At 47.0% G+C, this 18,880-nt stretch overlaps 1 pseudogene across 1 annotated transcript in view; it reads left to right on the top strand.

Annotated features, from left to right (window-relative positions):
• The first annotated feature begins 466 nt into the window (after positions 1-466).
• LOC144125814 (uncharacterized) overlaps positions 467-18,880 on the top strand; it is a 173,134-nt pseudogene continuing 154,720 nt past the window's right edge. Inside the window, exon 1 of the transcript XR_013313419.1 lies at positions 467-694. The product of XR_013313419.1 is annotated as an uncharacterized LOC144125814 (transcript). The remainder of the gene's footprint in view (positions 695-18,880) is intronic.

The following is an 18,880-nucleotide window of genomic DNA, read 5'->3' on the forward strand; positions in this document are numbered from 1 at the left end:
ACCATTTTTGCTGAGCTTATTCCCGAAACGGGCATTTTTTGTTGCGCGTGTATCTAGGGTTTGGGTTTCTGCCTGATGTGACTCCTGGAAAATCTTTTAGGGAAACGTTTACGAGGTCTGAAGTCCAGGTTATCTATTACATGGCCTAAAGGCTCTCAGGCTCAACTTGTGACTCCGTAAACTTTTGTTTGCGTAGCCAACCTCGACGCGATACGTTTCTCACCCGACAAGCACTCGTTCATAGCTTCTCCCAACACTGCTCTCATATCAGGTTTTAATGCTTCGCAGTTTACCTCCTGTCTCTTGCATTTCGAACGCTATAAAGGACATCTGAACAAAAAGTGCTGAAAAAAATAGTGCCCAGTGATACCGGTACGTCTCGCATCTGTGAAAACACAATTATCACCACTTCCATCTTGGCTTGAAAACAACCGGCGAAAGTTGCGCGCCGTGACGACCTCACAGGCCTCTCAGATGAACTGACAGACGTTTCATCCAACGCGACACCACCGCTGCGGAATCTACTGGCGGTGCCGATCGCCTCATATCTCCTTGCTCGCCTTCAGAAGTTCCCCTCATCGAAGAAAGACTGCCGATCACATGACCGTGTCATCACTGCAGCCTGAAATGAAACTTCGAACTGTGTCCGGGGTGCTTCTCACAGTAGCAGCTCTTCTGATTGTCTTTGCTCAAGGTAAGTGGCTGCAGAGTCGCATATAGCACTTCGCTTTTTTTATGTCCAAGATTTATCACTTACCTAGACGCAGTCGTTTCCTCACTATTGCGAACCTCGCTCAACCTGCCCAACGTGTTTTGTTTTATTTGGCTTCCGTTGTCGTGGTCAATGAAGGAAGAGCTCCTCGTCTTGTTAGTATCACGGAAAATAAACTAGAGCTCGCGATGGAATCTTCAAGCTGCGGGTGAAGTTACCACTGCAATATACGTATATTAGTGTCAAAACCCATTAAGAAGTTTTTTGTCTGCTTTCTTCCTACGTTTCATGCTGCAGTTAACTGACTGCAAGTTTCACTAAACTCTACAGCTTCTAGATTAATACATTTGACAGAACGAGAGGCGTTTAAAACGAAATGCACATGACTCTCAGTGAAATCACGAGGATGGTTCATTACGTTTCGCTCTCTATCTGTACTTTTGTTTATTAATAGATAAAACAGCAAAATGTCGGGCTAAAATGAAGGTTATGAGCGTCCTTTATGTCAGGAGTCCACCAGCTTTCGATATGTGCTGCCCTTCTGTCATCGCCACACAAGGACCTACCTGCCGTCGCGCACGAATCACTGCGGATGTTTGCCTCAGCGACATTACAACACAAATATCAACCCAATAGATATTTCCCGTATCCGTGAGTGAAGCAACATATAAAAAGTACGTGCTCTGCTTGCGAAAGAAGTCTTCAGTGCTCTTCATCGTGGATGTTGTGAAGAGCCGCCATCCGCCCTTCACAGTAGAGAGCTGACACTTTTGTACTGAGGGAAAAAGTACGTTGCCGCAGATGAAATGAATGAGACCATTGTAAATAGTGAAGTGATGTGATCGTTGGAAAGAAGACACCTGTGTTCTATACTTAGGCAGTATAGCTCAACTCTATCAGTTTATAAAACGGCACAGCCTGAAAGGTAAAATTTATTGCAGGCCGATTTTTACTGCGAAAAGTAAAAGATGCAAATTCCAAGCCATAAAATTTCTAAATCATGGTATACCTCTGTTTGATCAGCGTCATTCCTGCTTTTATCAAAACATGTCGTAGGAAAAACGCTGCTCATATAAGTTAAAAGCGACACCCAGTGCGTTTTATTAGTTCGCCATTGTCTAGCCCTCCAAAAGCGTCAAGGTAGCAAGCATTGCTGAAATCTGGTTAACAGTCACAACGTGAGACACCAATGACTTCCTCAGCTTCAGTTTATTTTCTTCCTGCTATCTAGCTGTCGAACAAATCCTGAAATTTAGGTTATGTTGACCACGAGATATCAACATCCCCGCATACTCTCACGTCCACTATGAGAACTCAGGCATCGGTGTGAAGGTTATTACTCTTTGCAACTTGCACGCATTAAAAGAATCTGATCACAATTGCAAATGTTGCATCGTTTCCTTCAAGCTCCCGCGGCGTACAATGCGGAAAGACCAAGTGCGTTATGAAGCTAAGCTCAGCTGCTGCCCCTGATCAAAGAGTAGCGACGCGTCTATTATGATACGCCTAAATTCACGCCTTGCTTAAATGACCCAGGATGTTGCGTATCTGCTTCAAGGCTAAAGCTGAGTGGTTATTGCACTCGGCAGCTGACCCGAATTACGCTGGTTGATTCCGGCCGCTGCGGTCGAATTTCGATGAAGGCGAAACTCTAGAGGCCCGTGTATTTTGCGATGTCAGTCCATGTTAAAGAACTCCATTTGGCCTAAATTTCCGCGGCCCTTCACTACGCCGTTCCTCATAACCTGAGTCACTTTTGGACGTTAAACCCCATAAAACATAAACCATGAGCTTCTACTCACCGTGTAAAAAAAAATCACGTACTGCTTTCTGTGCCAAAAAGAAAAAAAAAGATTACAAATTTGCGACATAAGCGCTAGCTTAACTGCTATTCAAAGCTTTTATCTTGCTGAATGCAGGAACGTTTAAGGCGCTAAAGTTGTCAGTGGAAACTGGCTGTGTTGCATAACGGTAACTTCGTACGTCACCTATGATACATTTCCTCCTTTTCGTTCAATGCAAGCGTGTATTCTTGAGCATGCAAATAATACATGTTTTTGATTCGAGTAACCTAAATGAATTACTAAAAATAAAAATGTTACATGTTGAGGTTGATGCCTTCAGACGTCTTCTGCCCGAGTTACCAATCTTCTCATTTGTACAGTCTTCGCGACTTGGTGGTACCATACATTGTTCGGGCTCTTACCCAGCGGAAAGATTGTACCCAAGCGTGGAGGATCAATCATACACCTACTTTATGCGCTAAAGGATTAGTAAATGTGACCGCAATTTCAGATGGGACGTTTTCAAGACTAGATATGACCTGTATAATCAAGCTCATGATTAAGAAGCTCACATTCATGTCGCCTTTTTGTCGTGGTTTTCTCAATCCGCCCCTGTCTTTGGTTGCTCTTATTGTTTGAATGTAACAATTGCTGCACCACTGTAGGATGAATGCGGCCATTTTTCTTTTTTGCTTTTGGATAAAGAATATATGATTTTTTTATTTATTCAATGCTTAATTTTGTAACCCCATTACCTATGGGGTCATCTCGGAAATAGCGAAGGCACGGTCGCGTTCGATAACCTTATTGCGTCATTTTTCGTAAAAGATCCAACGATTCAAAACCTGAATTTCTTCAAGATGACCTAAATCACACATCAAACAGGTATATAAAATCACATATCAAACCCATCACATATCAAATACACAGTACATGCAGCTAAACACCAATAAATGCAAAGCTATGCGAATTTCTCGTACGGACATTGACACTTAACGTCCAAAACCAAATCTACCACTATGATATCTCAAAATAAACTTCTCTCGCGCACAATCAGCCTTAAAGCTACTCTTATGTATGAATTATGTATACTCACAACTGGAATATGCATAATCTAGCTTGGACTCATATCACACAACACTAATCGATAAACTTGAAGTCTTGAAAAATCGTTCACTCCGTTTCATTTTTGACGTTTAACATGGGACAGCTAGAGTAATCCAAATGAAGACTGCTTTAAACTTATCACTACCAATCTGGAGAAAGATTTCTTGTTTATGTTTATTTCACAAAATATGTCGCAATCTAACTCTTTCCGCTGCTTAGATCCGGCCATTCATGTTTATCTGCTTTCACATCGCTTATAATTATAAAGTCGCCCACCACATTTCCAAATATCAAAACGTTTACACATGTTCTTCATTCAGACGAGCAATAACTGGCATAACCTACCTTCAGTCTGCACACGCACAAAAGGCCCAATACATTTAAAAAAAGTTGTAACTAACGTAATACTATAGCTTTTGCCTGTTGTTGCTATAAGTTTATGTTAAGTTGGTGTTTTATATGAGTCATTTCTCTGTGCAGTATGAATATCGTGTTATTCTTTTTATTATTGTTTACATATACTGTAAATGTTGCCACTCCCCCCTGAAATCATATGTGCATACACTAAATATAAATAAACACGAATAAAGAAATAAATGCAATCCAACCGCAATAATTCGAATACAACTGAACCAGATATCAAGCTTACAGATGCGCAGCGCATCTCGCCCTCTACTCGGTTACGTAGTCACCCCTGCTTTCCCGCTCAGTAGCGCTCCCTTTCTTTGCTTTGTCCCATTGCTAGCTATCTGCATTAAAATTTCCTCCAGTCCTGCGACCAAAGTAAACAATAAAGATCGCGACCACTGCAACTCGCGCAAATGGTGAACGGTGTTAGTCGAATCTACTCAGCGGCGCTTGCGAGCGCTATGTGTCCTTAGTCTTGCGTTTTTTTCAAACCATAACAGGGAGCACTTTGGCCTTTCCTGAGCTTGGAGCACTGCGAGGTAGTTAGCACGAAGTCATGTAGTACAGGCTGAGATAGGCAGAGATAATAACACCGCAACGTTAGAGACAGCTAACCGGGGCAGTTGGTGCGTATGGTGTGCAGAATCAGGACAATCGTGCATAGATACACGCCAAGATGTATGACTGCTTTTTTTGTTGCAGCATCATTTGCAAAGCGAAATTTGTCGTTTTTTGATATACAAAATCTAACTGACGGCACCCTCGCATCTCCCAGCAAGCCTTCGCTATCTCGTGTAGAGAGAGAGAGGCTCCAAAACAAAGAAAACCAACCTTTAAACGAAGTTAAAGCACCGCCACTTGCCTAGCCTGGCCCGAAACAAGGCACCACTTTTGCTAGCCATTAGTCGTGGGAACTACACCTAGAGATGATAAACCCACTTTCGAGTACTTTTTCGATTACCTACAATGACCAGAAAGGCTCAGGGAAACAAATAAATCCGCCTTTCTTGCAGCCTCCCAGGTCATGTGTCGCAACGTTCTGAGACAATAATTTATATTTTAAAGCCCGTGAGACTCACCCACATGGACTCCACGTACCGCGGCCGGTATAATGACCGTATAACGTGTACAACGAGCATATATCGCAGCAGGGACAAGGTAACATTTTTCCTCGCGGACAGTTTTCCGCCGACGTTAATAACTGCGTGCACACTGCGGAGAGTACACATCACCTCTTCCATCAAATCCAGCGTCGAGTAAACAAAAAAATATTAAATATGAAAGGCAGCGCCAAAGCACCGTCAAGTGTAGCTACCAGCTCTTCTGAGCCCCGTTAATGCTGGCAAACGAGGGAGAATCGACAGCGAGCTGCCAGCAACAGTGTCCCATGAGGCATCGCACACACACAGCACGCTGCGCGCGCCGCCGCTGCTGCTTCTGCTGCCTGTGAGTTTCGATAAGTCCGGGCAAGGCACAGCTACGAGGGAGGAGAGGGGAAAACGGGAGGAAAAGGGGTAGGGAAACCGGGGGGAAGGGGGGCGGTAAGAGTGGGAGGACAATGAGTCCGATCCGCGGTCACGGCTGCATGGCCGCACCGTGGCCCCAGCGGCGGCGGGCGCTCTCTCTAACGTGCAATCAGCGCTGCCGCGCGGATCCCAAGAGCCGCTAATCATCGACGCGCCACGAGGTGTGCCCCAAGGAAATCGCGCTGATCGGTCCGGCCCGCGGCGTTGAAAGGAGAGAGAGAGCGGACACGCGGGCCCGGTGTCGGCGGCAAAAATACCTCTATTTCCTTCACTTTCCTTTCTTTTTCTCCTTTTCCTCGCTGCGTTGGCCGTCCTAGATGGCGTAGCCGCCACCTCTGTTTCTGTTGCCGAACGACTGGCACACAGAGCACACGCGCGCAGTGCCTTCCGCCGGCGAGTGCGGTCTGCTCAGGCCGCTGCCACCGGCCCTGGCTGCTCTGGCGCGGCGGTGGTGAGTCTTCGGGTTCGGCAGCCGAAAGCCATTACGCGGCGTACGTGAGGCCGCCAGTGGGTCGGGCTGCCGGCCCCCTTCTCTGATTACGCTTCGATTAGAAGCAACGAGCCCACACACGCAGCCACGCACGCACATACGCACACACTGCGCGCGTTACAGGTGCTCCGCCGCCACCGCGGCACGGCCAGACTCGCCGCGCCGAGGCTCTTCTTCGGCTCTGCTCTGCGCGCGCGCTTCTCTCTTCTGCATTCGCGGTTGTTTCAGTTGCGTTACTTTTTTTTTACTTCGGGGTTGGGCATGTGCGTTTGTGTGGGTGCGCGATCCTCTGAGAGTGGGCAGTACCGGACCTCAAACGCTGATCCGTGAGCCTCATGCCGATGACGCTGGGAGCATGATTCCCTTCCCGTGCACCGCTTCTCGGGCGCGGGGTTTCTGGTTAAGCGCCGCCGTTTTACGAGCGTTTTCTCCGATTTACCGCTTCACGGTTTTTGTTGCTCCCACTTTTGTCGTCATCTTCTTCACTTTTTTATCTCCTTTTCTGAGGGTGATGGAGGTGGCCTGTGTACACGGATGGCACGTTGCTCTGGAGCTCGGTGCAGATATAGCAGCCGCGCTAATCTTGACGTGAACGCTCGTTAGTTTGCTTGATGGAAGTCGGAGTTGTGAACAATATTTTTTCTGCGCGTGAGTCGCTTACATTTGTCTCTGCTGCTTTCCTTTTTCAATTTCTTCACTGCGTTCGAGAAGTTTGCTCCCGAAGACTATCCCGATTACTCACTGTTGGACAGGAGGAAGGACTTAAGCGTCGTCATTCAAAGTGCCAGTGTAGAACCAATGCATGCAAGCACAAATAGGCGCTCGTACTCATCAGTGGCTAGGTCGCCTACGCGCCTTTCAGTGATTTGCACCTCAAGCGGAACACTAGCAGTGATGCGCCTATAATTATGAGCGCATAACATCTGAAGCGCTTAATTAAAGAAAGAGAAAAGAAAAGTGACTTTATTTGAAAGATGCGCTCAGAAGGAAGAAGCAATATAAGCAAGAACAAAATAAGAGTGACTGGAACATCCAGGATTGCCACTGCCAGATGGCGGCAAATTTTTGTATTTGTTGCAAACCAGTTATTTCAGTATGTAGTACACAGACTAAATGCTGGTGTCTGTTCGTTTAACAGAACGTCTTTGTCAGTCAAACACAAATGAGCAAATCTGGGTTATCCAAGACCTCGAGCCACCTAAGCCTCACATACAACTCTTGAGTGACGCTCACTCAACGACCGTTTCAATTTCCTCACAGGCGCCATCGCTGACGTTGTCGCCACTGCTGTTGAAACCGCACTTAAGTTCACTGCTGTACACGCATTGTCTTTTTGGGATTAGCGCAACTGAATACGTTTGATAATTTGACGAACTTAATGGGACACCAAGCGCAAATGGAAGTTGCCGTGTGTCGATAAAGCACAGAGTTCGAATACCAAAGAGAGCACTCATGAAAAAACCGGACCTTTTATAAGCTCGGAAAAGACCGAAAAACTAAATACAAATGTCAGAACCACCGGCCGATTTCGCAAGTAAGCTGCCCGTGCTTCGACATCGAATTTCATACGTGGATCGCAGGGGCTATGCTATCATCATCATCAACAAGAACAACATCATCGTCGTCATCACCATCTTCATGAGCCTTGCTACGCCCACTGCAGGGCAAAGGCCTCTCCCATGTCTCTCCAATTAACCCTGTCCTTTGCCAGCTGCGGCCACCCTATACCGGCAAATTTCTTATGCTCATTCGCCCACTTAACCTTCTGCCGCCCCCTGCTACGCTTGCCTTCTGTTGCAATCCACTCTGTTACCCTTAAGGACCAGCGGTTATCTTGCCTTCGCATTACATGCCCTGCCCAAGCCCATTTCTTCGTTTTGATTTCGACTAGGATGTCATTAACCCGCGTTTGTTCCCTCACCCACTCTGCCCACTTCCGGTCTCGTAACGTTACACCTATCATTTTCTTTTCATGGCTTGCTGCGTTGTCCTTAACTTAAGTTGAACCCTTTTTGTTATCCTTCGTGTTTCTGCCCTGTAGGTGAGTACCGGTAAGTTACAGCTCTTGTATACTTTTCTCTTGAGGGATATTGGTAACCTGATATTCGTGATCTGAGGGAACCTGCCATATGCGCTCCACCCCATTCTTATCCTTCTAGTTATTTCCCTCTCATGGTATTCACCACCTTTAACCTCCAAGTTGCGGCAACCCGTCTCTTTCAGTGAGGACGTCACGAGTTTCACTGAACTGCGGGGGGGGGGGGGGGGGGGGAGAGAATTTTAAATCCAATTTTCTCAGCAATTAATTCGCATTTTGCTGCCGGACGGACGTTAACGTAATCATAGACAGAGTGAGAGAATCGATTTTTTACAGAGAACAGTAAGTGCAGAGAGTTCTCCCCAGTGCGCCAAATTCCAGATAAAACAAAATTAATTCTTTTTGTCCTAGCGGTTGATGTAATCACCGAATAAAACCGCGAAGGCGTTCAAGCTTCTCCACTGTGCGCGTTGCCGGGTTGGGGCGCGGGGGGGGGGGGGGGGGGGCGGCTGCTGACGTGATATACGGCGGCTGTACATTTCCGAAGCATAAATGCTTGCTTGAAAGGAAGAAAGCCAACTCCACCGAATAATGCGTCATGGCGCACGCAAATGTGCGTTTCGCGACTATTCACGCTTTTTTCTCCACTCTAGAATGTGGGTTCTGTTAATGCACATTGTTTCGCTACTAAAACACTTCACGCGTAACTACAAGCAGGCGTGACCAAGTAGTTCCTTTCGCTACATTCGGGACCTCCCATTCTGTCGTGAACCCTAAAACTACCGCTGAATATAATCTTTGAGTCATTCACATCTCTCAAATGTTGATGTACCGGCCATGGGGTCTCAGTGGCACTGGCGTTCGGCTGCTGATCATAAGGTCGCGGATTCGATAGAATTTCCACTGAGGCGAAATACAAAAACATACGTGTGCAGTTCGATGCCAGGGCAAGTTAATGTGCTTCAGGAGGTCTACATTAATGCGGGGCCCTCCACTACGGCGTCCTTCGTAGCTTGAGTCGCTTATGAACGCTAACACCTCAGAATGCACAAAGCAAACCAATTTGAATGTGCATGTATTTTCATGTGGCCGAAAAAAAAATCATATGGTCTAACTACTTTGTGGGTCAGTATGAAAACAAAAAGGTCGCAAGATAATTCAAATCCGTTCGAATAACACATTTTTTTCAGTGCAAATTTTGTATGAGTAGCAACAGATCGTTTTACTTTATTTTATGTTGGACTTGAAGAGACGCCACAAGAAAACTTTTTAATACGCAAATGATACCACCCGAAATCACGCGGTGATTTCAAGAAAAGCAGGAAAAAGGAGAGAGAGTAAATGTTCTTGGGATCAGTTAGACAAATTGCGAAGCTTGGCGCGGCACCGCTTGAAGAGCACCGAGGGTCGGCGTTCGAAGGGGCCACCGACTCGTGAGTCTGCTCCGTGCCAGACCTGGACCCATTCCCCTCTTCTCATCGGCGTAAGCGAAACGCAGACACTTTGGGATGCGCCCCGTCGTTACTTCTTTGTTTCCCCGCTAGTCTCCCGTTTCCCTCCAAGACGCGGCCGAGGACCCGGGGAGAGGGAGGGAACCGGCCGCCAAGGTGCGTGCCGGCCAATGAAAAATAGCGTGGCCGGCCGATGGCCGCTCATGAATAAAAGCACTCGGCTGGGACGGACCACGCACCGTAACATCGCGGCGAGCTTGCCGCGTTAAATATTCACGCGCCGAACCGCCTCTGCCGGTGCCCTCCGTGTCGGCCTCCTCCTCCTTCCCCGCGCCGACCATATCCTGCGTGGCCATCCGATGCGGCTGCACGTGGTGGTCCAGTCGGCAGTGGGCAACCGGACGCGGTGGCGTGAGGCCATATACCCTGGTCGGCGCCACTGCCGGCGCCACAGATCCAATGCTGAGACCCCGATTAGATCCGCGCCGTGCTCGTTGTTGTCCCTCCGGGTGCCTCTCGCTCTGGAGGCTCGTCTGCCACCGCACGTGCGCCGTACGCTCGTATGCACGATCGCATGACGCATCTCGCGATCTGGCCCTCGCGGGTTTCGTGATGGATGCGCCTCCTCCAAGGAGCTGTATGGGAGCATCACCTATGGAGTGTGCGTGGACGGGGCCCGGTGATGCGAAGCAAGATGCTGGCGTATATCCGCCAGAAGACTCTCTCAGCGCGGATGCGAAGCTGCTTAGCGTAGCAGAATGTTTCCGCCCTGGGAGAGCAGACTCCAGCGTGCTGTGTTGCCTTCCCTACTGCTAGTGTGCGCTTGCTCGCGCCTTGTGGAATGCGTCTATCGCCAATACCGGAAGCTCCGCAGTGCAGGGATATTAAGGAGCACAAATGGCACCATGCTACGTTTTGCGGGTGGTTGTCACGGTTACGCTCTAGTGTGAAAAGACGTATCATTCTCCTGATGCTATAGTTTTCCTTCATGCCTAGAAACGAAAGTATCAAATCATTTTGCGGGCATTGAGGAAAGTGATTAGTCCAAGGTACGAATCAGGGCACAGCAGATCACCTTGAACACTTTTGTGCACTGGGGGTTTTTGTCATATGCTAGCGTGAAGGTGATCGGTGGGTTAAAAAAATATATAAATAGCCTGACCATAAAGCAAAGCCACATGCTGTTTACTTAAGATAAAAAGGTTCATGCTGCTTCCCGCGAACTTTGCAGTTGATGTGGATAATAATGACTTTCGATATACTAAAATCGTTTACTTGTTGCACTCTGTTACATCGTATGACAAAGCGGTTCCGTATACTCCTTAAGATAGTGCCGCATAAACAAATACTAAAGTATCAATCCGTTGTTTTTCTCATTAATGATTATTGAACAGATATTTTCTATCCTGACAATAGTTTTTGATAAAATGCCGTAAAGATTTCATGCCGTAATAAATTACAAGTCACTAACTCAAGTAAGTATGTCTAAATGGCTAGAATATAGACCCCTGCTGTTCAAATGAGAATTTATAACGAGAGCCTAATGAAGCGTTATAAGTCCAGAGTTACAAAAATTAAGGCGAGAGGTCAAACTAGAGACGCCAATATTCAGCGTAAGGACGTTTCAAAAAAATTTTCGCTCTTGCCCTCCGGACAAAACAATTGCGAAAACACAAAATAAGTAAATAAACTTTCTTACAAATAGACAAGTAGCTACAATACGATCGTTGGTGTTATTTGGAGTTAGCTAGATAAAGGAACCTTCCTACAATAACTTATGAATGCGCGTAAAACAATTGTGATATTGTGCTCACTGTGCACACACTGGCATCAACGACCTCCTGCTTAGTCGATCCTGTCCATTTCCTGCTTCATCTGGTGCCGCATTCGGACACAATACTTCGATAATTTTTTTCCTTTTCCTATCCGCAACAGGAGAGCCAAATTTCATAATTCTTGTGCCGGTAAGTGACATTACTTGCTGATACAACTCCTGTGATCGTACAGGGCAAAAGAACGGATAGAAAGAACAAAATATACCAATAATTTGTCAGAATTTCGCTCTCTGGAATCCTCATCGCCCTATCCCAGGAACAAGGCATCAGCATTGTTTGTTTGCACACTGCATAAGCTGAACACAACAACACGCTTCTGTGTCCGCTTTGAACAGTATGGCTTACCGTAGCAAGGTTTCCCTTCGCAATCTTTGTAACCAATATCAAGCGTTCATATTAAATGCATACCTTGCGCGAAAAGTTTCTTCTTGCAGGCTTTGGAATAAAAATACAGGCAGTAGCTGCACCCAGAAGGGATGACAGTGCGCTGTAATTGAACAAAAGCCCAAGTCCCATCGCGTCATTGCAGTTGAAGCAAAGGCCAATTTTTAAAACATAGACCTTTATCGAACCACAGCTGACAAAACTATAACTGTAAAATTAGGACAGTTTAGTGGTGGCACACCTTGGTTTCTGGATTCTCATCCACTGCTACCAACACTTTACAGGAGGAGGACAAGTTCTTTTTCAAACGCGATAGTGTTTTCTCTAACAGGATAGCGTTAAGGGCTCCGTGTCGCAATCCCGCCGTGGTAGCTCAGTGGTTAGCGCATTCAGCTATTGATCCGGAGTACTCGGGTTCGAACCCGACCGCGGCGGCAGCGTTTCGATGGAGGCGAAACGCTAAGGCGCCCGCGTGCTGTGCGATGTCAGTGCACGTTAAAGATCCCCAGGTGGTCGAAATTATTCTGGAGCCCTCCACTACGGCACCTCTTTCTTCCATTTATCTTCAACTCCCTCCTTTATCCCTTCCTTTACGGCGCGGTTCAGGTGTCCGCCGAGATGCGAGACAGATACTACGCCATTTCCTTCCCAAAAAGCCAATTAAAATCCCCGTGGCGCATACAGGGTCTGTAACACAGTTTCGAACGCCTTTTCTCGGCGGTAACGTCAAACCGTTTATTTCTGCAATTTTTTACCAAGGCATGTCTTCTTCCATGAAAATGTCGATCCGTTTTTCGACCCAGGAGGCTCAGGCTGTCCCCGGTGGCTCGAAAGTGTCAACGCCTTCGCTTAGACGACATTATCCCCTACGTAGCACAGTTACTGCTTCATGCACGGGGCGCGCACAGTGGCCTTACAGCAGCTTTCATTGTGTTCGCGACACCGTTCCCACAACTTCCGATAGTGAGATGGGTTCTGCGCGTTCCTTTTTTGTGCGGACTACTTTTCTTTTGTCGCCCCTTGGAGCAACAAAGAATAAGCAGCTTGGTTGCCAACAGGCTGAGCGTTGTTGCATGAGAAAACCATGCGTGTTGCGCCTGAAAGATAGTGGAAAGAATAAATCTGCAAAACATAGCCGCATTGCGTGCTCACAATCGTATACAAGCACACAATCGTCTACAAGCAAAAAGGGAGAATATTAAACAAAACAATAAAATATTGCTATGCTAGTTTGATGCTTGCAGTTTTTTACTTGGTACCACGGTTTCCTCTGTGTCTACTTTCGGGATTACTGCAAACGTGTTAATTACTATCATATAGATGACAGGCCTTCGTATAAAAGCAGTGAAACTTCGTGCAGTCAGAGCATTCAGCTTGCACCAATATCGCATTTCGACCTTTGAAAGTCACTTTGAAGGAATGCAGTGGTTAGGAATGTAGTGATCGTACCACTGGAAACTTAAAAAGCTTCGCAGAAAAATTGTGCACTTCTCGGTCTTGTCGCTTTTTTTTTATGTGAGATGAAAGTATAGAACTCCGTTTCTATTTTCGGCATCAAAAAAGAACGTTCAACGCATCTGTGCGAAAGAGTGGAACCTTCAACACTGTTTTTTTTTAATTCGACAATAGCAAATCACAAAGACGAGAGTAAGGTGCAGGATTGTATGGATGCGCTTCATGAGCTAAACGTTCCACCATCTAAACTGCAGTCAGGTGTTTGAAGCTTCTGACCAGAGCAAAGTTCAGTTTACCAGCCAGAGGTCCACTTTGAATAGCATGTCGTTAACGTGCGCCTTTATTATTCGCGTTTAAAGTAAAATGTGACGCTACATACCATATTTGCTCTATCTTTACGTGCAAAAGAGAAACGACAAATCGTTTTATTTTGCTCTGCAAGGTTTTTGAGTGTCCAGCGCCAAATGCAGCTACAAAATGCTTTGGGTCTTAAATAAACCGGGGTATAATAAATTTTTAGGAAGCAAATATCAGTAAGATAAATGAGAATTCACTGGATAAAAGTGACGGAATAGTCAATTTAGAAAAAAAAGGAAATCGCTGTTACATATTTTGAGGACGAGGAGGAGGAAGAGGAGGGGAGGAGGAGGAAAGGCAGGAAGGTTAACCGGAAGAATAACTGGGTTGCTACCCTGCACGGGGCGAAAGGGGTGAGGGGATAAAAAGATGAAGTAGAAAAGAGCGTAAGGGGAAATTGAAGTCACCATGCAAAGTCACAGCGTTTGGTAGAGTCATAGCCCATCGTGCAGGCCATAAGTTCGCAAGAAGCGCAGCAGTGCCTTGGAGGCCTTCACCGCCGACGATCGCCGCGGCCAGTGGTCGAAAATCTTCATTTACGTCAGTGGGCGTGGATCTCGACACTCCAGTACACGGCAGAGAGACCACCTTTCGGCGCTGTAGGCAGGGCGTTCACAAAGAATGTGGTCTATAGTCTCGTCACGCCCGCAGATGGCAGATGCAGGGCTGTCAGCCATACCGATTAAGAAGGAGTAGTACTTGGTGAAAGCTACACCAAGCCACAGGCGACAAAGCAAATTTGCTTCACATCGTGGTAGGCCGGATGGAAGCCGGAGGTTCAGCTCTGGGTCCAAGGTTTTTAAACGCGAATGCGAGAATTGGCCTGAATTCCACGCGGCAAGCGTGATGTCCCGCGCCAGTGGTCTAAGCCTACCCGCTGCGTCGGCTCTCGAGATGGGGAGGGACGCACAATCGCCCTCATGGTGAGCAGTTCGCGCGGCCTCGACCGCGCGGTGGTTGCCTGCGATGCCGCTGCGTCCTGGCAGCCATTGGTAAACAATATCGTGCCCTTTATTGATGGCGGTGTGGTGGAGCTCTCGGATTTCCGCGACCATTTGTTCATGGAACCCATGACGAAGAGCAGATTGTGAGGCTTGGAGGGCTGCCTTTTAATCAGTGAAACAGACCATTGCTGAGAAGCCAGGTTATTCTTATAAGCCAGAGGACCACTGTCAAGGCCCCATATAAATAGGTTGTTGCTGGTAATTATTTGAATTTACCAAAATACATATTTACAGAAACGACACGAGCACATGCTTATTATGGCAACTCGAAACTTCTCATTTTGTTTTCTCTTTTTTATTCAGCTTGTGCGCACAGAGTTTCGTAATGATGCCTGGAGGATAGTTCAGCTATATCGAAGGGGTATGCATGCCCATTGAGTTCTGCTTTCGTGTTGGCGGCAGAGCAGTAAATAGGAGGCGCAATCAGTGTTTTATTATCAGAAATCAAACGCTGAGCTACTTTCAGTAGGGAACACTTTGTCTACGGAGCAACGGGTTTTCCTCATGTTTCGAACAGGTTTCATAAATTAAGGTGGGGGACATTTGTCGCCTGCATTCGCAACGAAACATCATTTGACTGATGCAATTAATGTAAAGCTGCGGAAACTATAAAAAAAGCGCTGTAGGCATCAGATGTAAAATAAAAGAGCGAAAGGTGATGCTGAGACCCTGCGTCTTCGTCACCACGAATTCGGAAAGCGACAGACTGTGCAGCTCCACTTCCCAGCGTTGCTTTATTCTCGCCGCCAGCGATTGCAGCGGCAGTTTCATTCCCAGCTCGCTCTTTGACTTGTTTACGCCGCGCGTAACTGCGTCGCGCCCACGGTGATTACGGAGGAACACAATGTGGGAACCCTCCGCAGGACATAACGCTGTCTTTCTCTCACGTTCCTCCTCCCTTCTTCCTGCCCTCATCATACGCTCCCTCCTTCGGCTCTGACAAGCATGCTTCTCTGCGGTGTTTTCGTGCGTGAGGAGAGGCATCGCCTGGGAGCAGTGGGAGAAAGGGTGAGACGCACGGAGAACGGAGGGGGCCCTACGTGCGGCGATTTCCAGACGACGGAACGTCGCCTCGACCGGAGATAACTTACCACCCGCTTCGTGGCCCGAGGCTTATCGGCTGCCACTGAGCTTTGGAGACGGGGCGACGGAACGGGGCAGAAGCGAGTGTAGCGGGATAAGAGGGAAGAAAGAGGGAAAAGGGAGAAAAGAATAAGGAAAAACCTCCGTACAGGGATAAATGTAGGAAACCGCACGGAAGATGTGACTGCAACAGCAGCGCACAGGCCTTCGTGTACCGTGCACGTTGCTGCCGATGCTGTTACAGCGCGTTGCCTGCCGGCCGCTAGTCCAAGGTCGCAACTCACATCGGTGTCCGACACTGTTCATACGTGGCTTTGGCGACCGGCAAAAGGAAAAAGTAATAACGCCCCCAACGTTACTTTCGGCGGCAGCTGGCCGTGGCTGGGTGTTTGTGACTAGGACCTGGCAGGCTACGGCACTGGTGGTGTTGCATTCTTTGGAGAGAAGGAGGGTGAAACAGTTACAAGTCCTGGTATAATTCAAGCTCGCAAGCATACGGGATGGTTGAACGTTAGCAGCGTTGCGCTGGCCGTCCGCGGAGTTTGCAGATTTATGGTTTATTGGTGTTTAACGTTCCAAAGCGACTCAGGCTATGAGGGACAACGTAGTGAAGGGCTCCGGAAATTTCGACCACCTGGGGTTCTTTAACGTTCACTGACATCGCGCAGTACACGGGCCTATAGAATTTCGCCTGCATCGAAATTGAACCCCCTGCGGCCGGGATCGAACCCGCGTCTTTCAGGTCAGCAGCCGAGCTTCATAACCAGTGACTAACGGTTATTTGGCAATAGTAAGGTTTCAGGCCTACGTGTTCTCGAAATGGATTCGCCGTTTAACGTTCACCGCAAGTGTTTCCGGTCTTCTGGTATTCCTTCGTTGTGGCGCGTTGTGTTTTATGGCATGAAAGCAACTATGGCCATCATACACCAAAGGCAGCAAAGGCCGCCATACACTGCACCACTTTTCTTTTTTTTTTTTCAAAATGTGAACAACTTTCGTTTGCCATGTTCCGAGTATCTCTTTAGGACGTTTGCTTCGTAGGAAACCGCAGTTAGTGTGTTTTATTAGTGCTGGTAGTACCAAAACCGACATCCTACGACGCGTACTAGATGCTCGCTCGTATAACCGTATCTACTCTCCTAATGAACGCACTTTTTCTCGAAATTTCTTTGAAAATTTTGGGGAGTGCTTTCATTACGTAGGACAAAATATTCAGAAAAAAATTTCAAGGGTTGAAAACTATAAATATAGGCTCTTTAATTAAATACTACATGCAGTATGACTCACCTTCTAAAGAAAATAAACTCTTCAACGCAGTTGTCGTGCTCGAAGGCATATTCAAAAGCATTCATCTCAAACTCACATGTTTCTCTCACATAGCAATCCATGTCAAAGAAAGCGCAACTGGAGTTCACCCACTCTAGCAAGCCTCACCGTAAACAGAGCGAAGCCCAACGTCAAGAAGTTTCTCCAATCATTAATATGGTAGATCGCACAAAGAAACCGTAAGCGACCAGGCGTGGTTGCTGTCGACTCTCAGATTCCTCGTGGAACATTCTTATCGGGGTTCCTTTCGTAGAGTGAGGCATAGTAGTCTTGACATTCCATAAATAGAGGTTTCCATTTTGTTTAGTTGTTTCGGCGCTCAAAAGAGTGCGCCTGCTTTCATTCGTTATCATCAGCAGCAGCAACAACAGCAGACTATAGGTCGGAAGAAGGGGATGCATTCTTTACGCAAGGGGAAAAAATTGCGCTTTTTAGAGCCAAATCAGGGGGTGCTTGCATTATGTAAGTGCGTTCATTACGCGAGTAAATATGGTATTTATGGACGGTAACTTGGGAGCATTACTTAATTATAGTAGGTTTGTGCGTGTGGTGCTGATTTTGTATGCAACATAGTAAATCCTGCTGTGACTGTTTCTAATAACCTGTTTGGCTGATATGCGGAGAATAATTATCAGGCCATTCATTCGCCGAGCCGCCTTGCGAAAAAAAACAACAAAAGTATCGCCCAAATCCACAAAGAGGATCGAACGAAAAGATGAACAAAGTGAGAAGCGTCGCTACAGCCCCTGCTGGGCATATTGGGAAAAGAGAGCCGTAGTTATGAAAGGGGCATCACAATATTGACAGCTTAATGGCCTCATGATGAAAAAAAAGTCGCTAGATTGTCTTTATATGTACCGCACCCGCGTAGCTCTAGGAGCTGCCAGCTACCAGGCTTCCACGTCAATCTCTTCCGGCAAAGATGGAGGTCCCAGAGATGCACATTTTCACCTCGCATATATCGTACTTTTCGATATGCAGTCAGCAAGCTATGCATGCCAATATGTCATAGTTCTGGACTTTACGGTCTGTATATTGGATGCGCACTACCTTGCATGAAAAAGACATCCTTTTTTAGACCGAATAAAGCACTGTGGAATACACACCGGGTGCGGACTACATGTAAGAAAGTGCGGTACGTAACACCGCCCGCAGCCCGGTCGGTCTGAGAAGCTCCGACAGGCTCCCGTTATCGCTGGCTCCTGGAGACGAAAGTAGCAAGTTCGTACGAGTTTGCTCCTTTATTTCTCACGCTGAAGTCTTCCCTCTGAATTCGAACAGCGTGCATTACTGGCAACTTTTATCCGAGCTTGGCGGTGACATGTAATTGCCGCCTTCTGGCTCGTCCTTGGATTTCGCATACCTGCCATAAATTCCTATTCCGATCCAAAAAAATACCTTATTATTAGAAGGGCAGAATTATTTCAACGTGTGTTTGCCTTTTTTTTTAAGCGTCGCGTTTTTCCTACTCTGAAAAAAAGAAATTGTTACGTCTGCTATTGTCTTTGGACAGAACGGATCGTGTGTCAAGCCTGCAATGGTCAGTTGTACATTCAGTGCAGTTGCACTCCCTGCGAGTACATCCAAACCGCCATAAATGCCTGTCACGCTCATTCGTTGCAAGTGAATGGAGACTGTTTCAACGTACGTATAGTCAGATACCATAAAAGCAATTGTGCAGAGTGTGACACGTACCACATCATTATGGTGGCCTTTAGATTTCAAAGGCGGGTTCGATCCCGGCCGTGGCGGTCGAATTTCGATGGAGGCAAAATTCTAGAGGCCCGTGTACTGTGCGATGTCAGTGCTAGCTAAGGAACCCAAGTTGGTCGGAATTTTTGGAGCTCTTCACTACGGTCTGCCTCATCACCCGAGCAGCTTTGGGACGTTAAATCCTCATAAACCAAACCAAATCAAACT

The sequence above is a fragment of the Amblyomma americanum genome, chromosome 3 (genome assembly GCF_052857255.1).
Source record: "Amblyomma americanum isolate KBUSLIRL-KWMA chromosome 3, ASM5285725v1, whole genome shotgun sequence".
Lineage (NCBI taxonomy): Eukaryota > Metazoa > Arthropoda > Arachnida > Ixodida > Ixodidae > Amblyomma > Amblyomma americanum.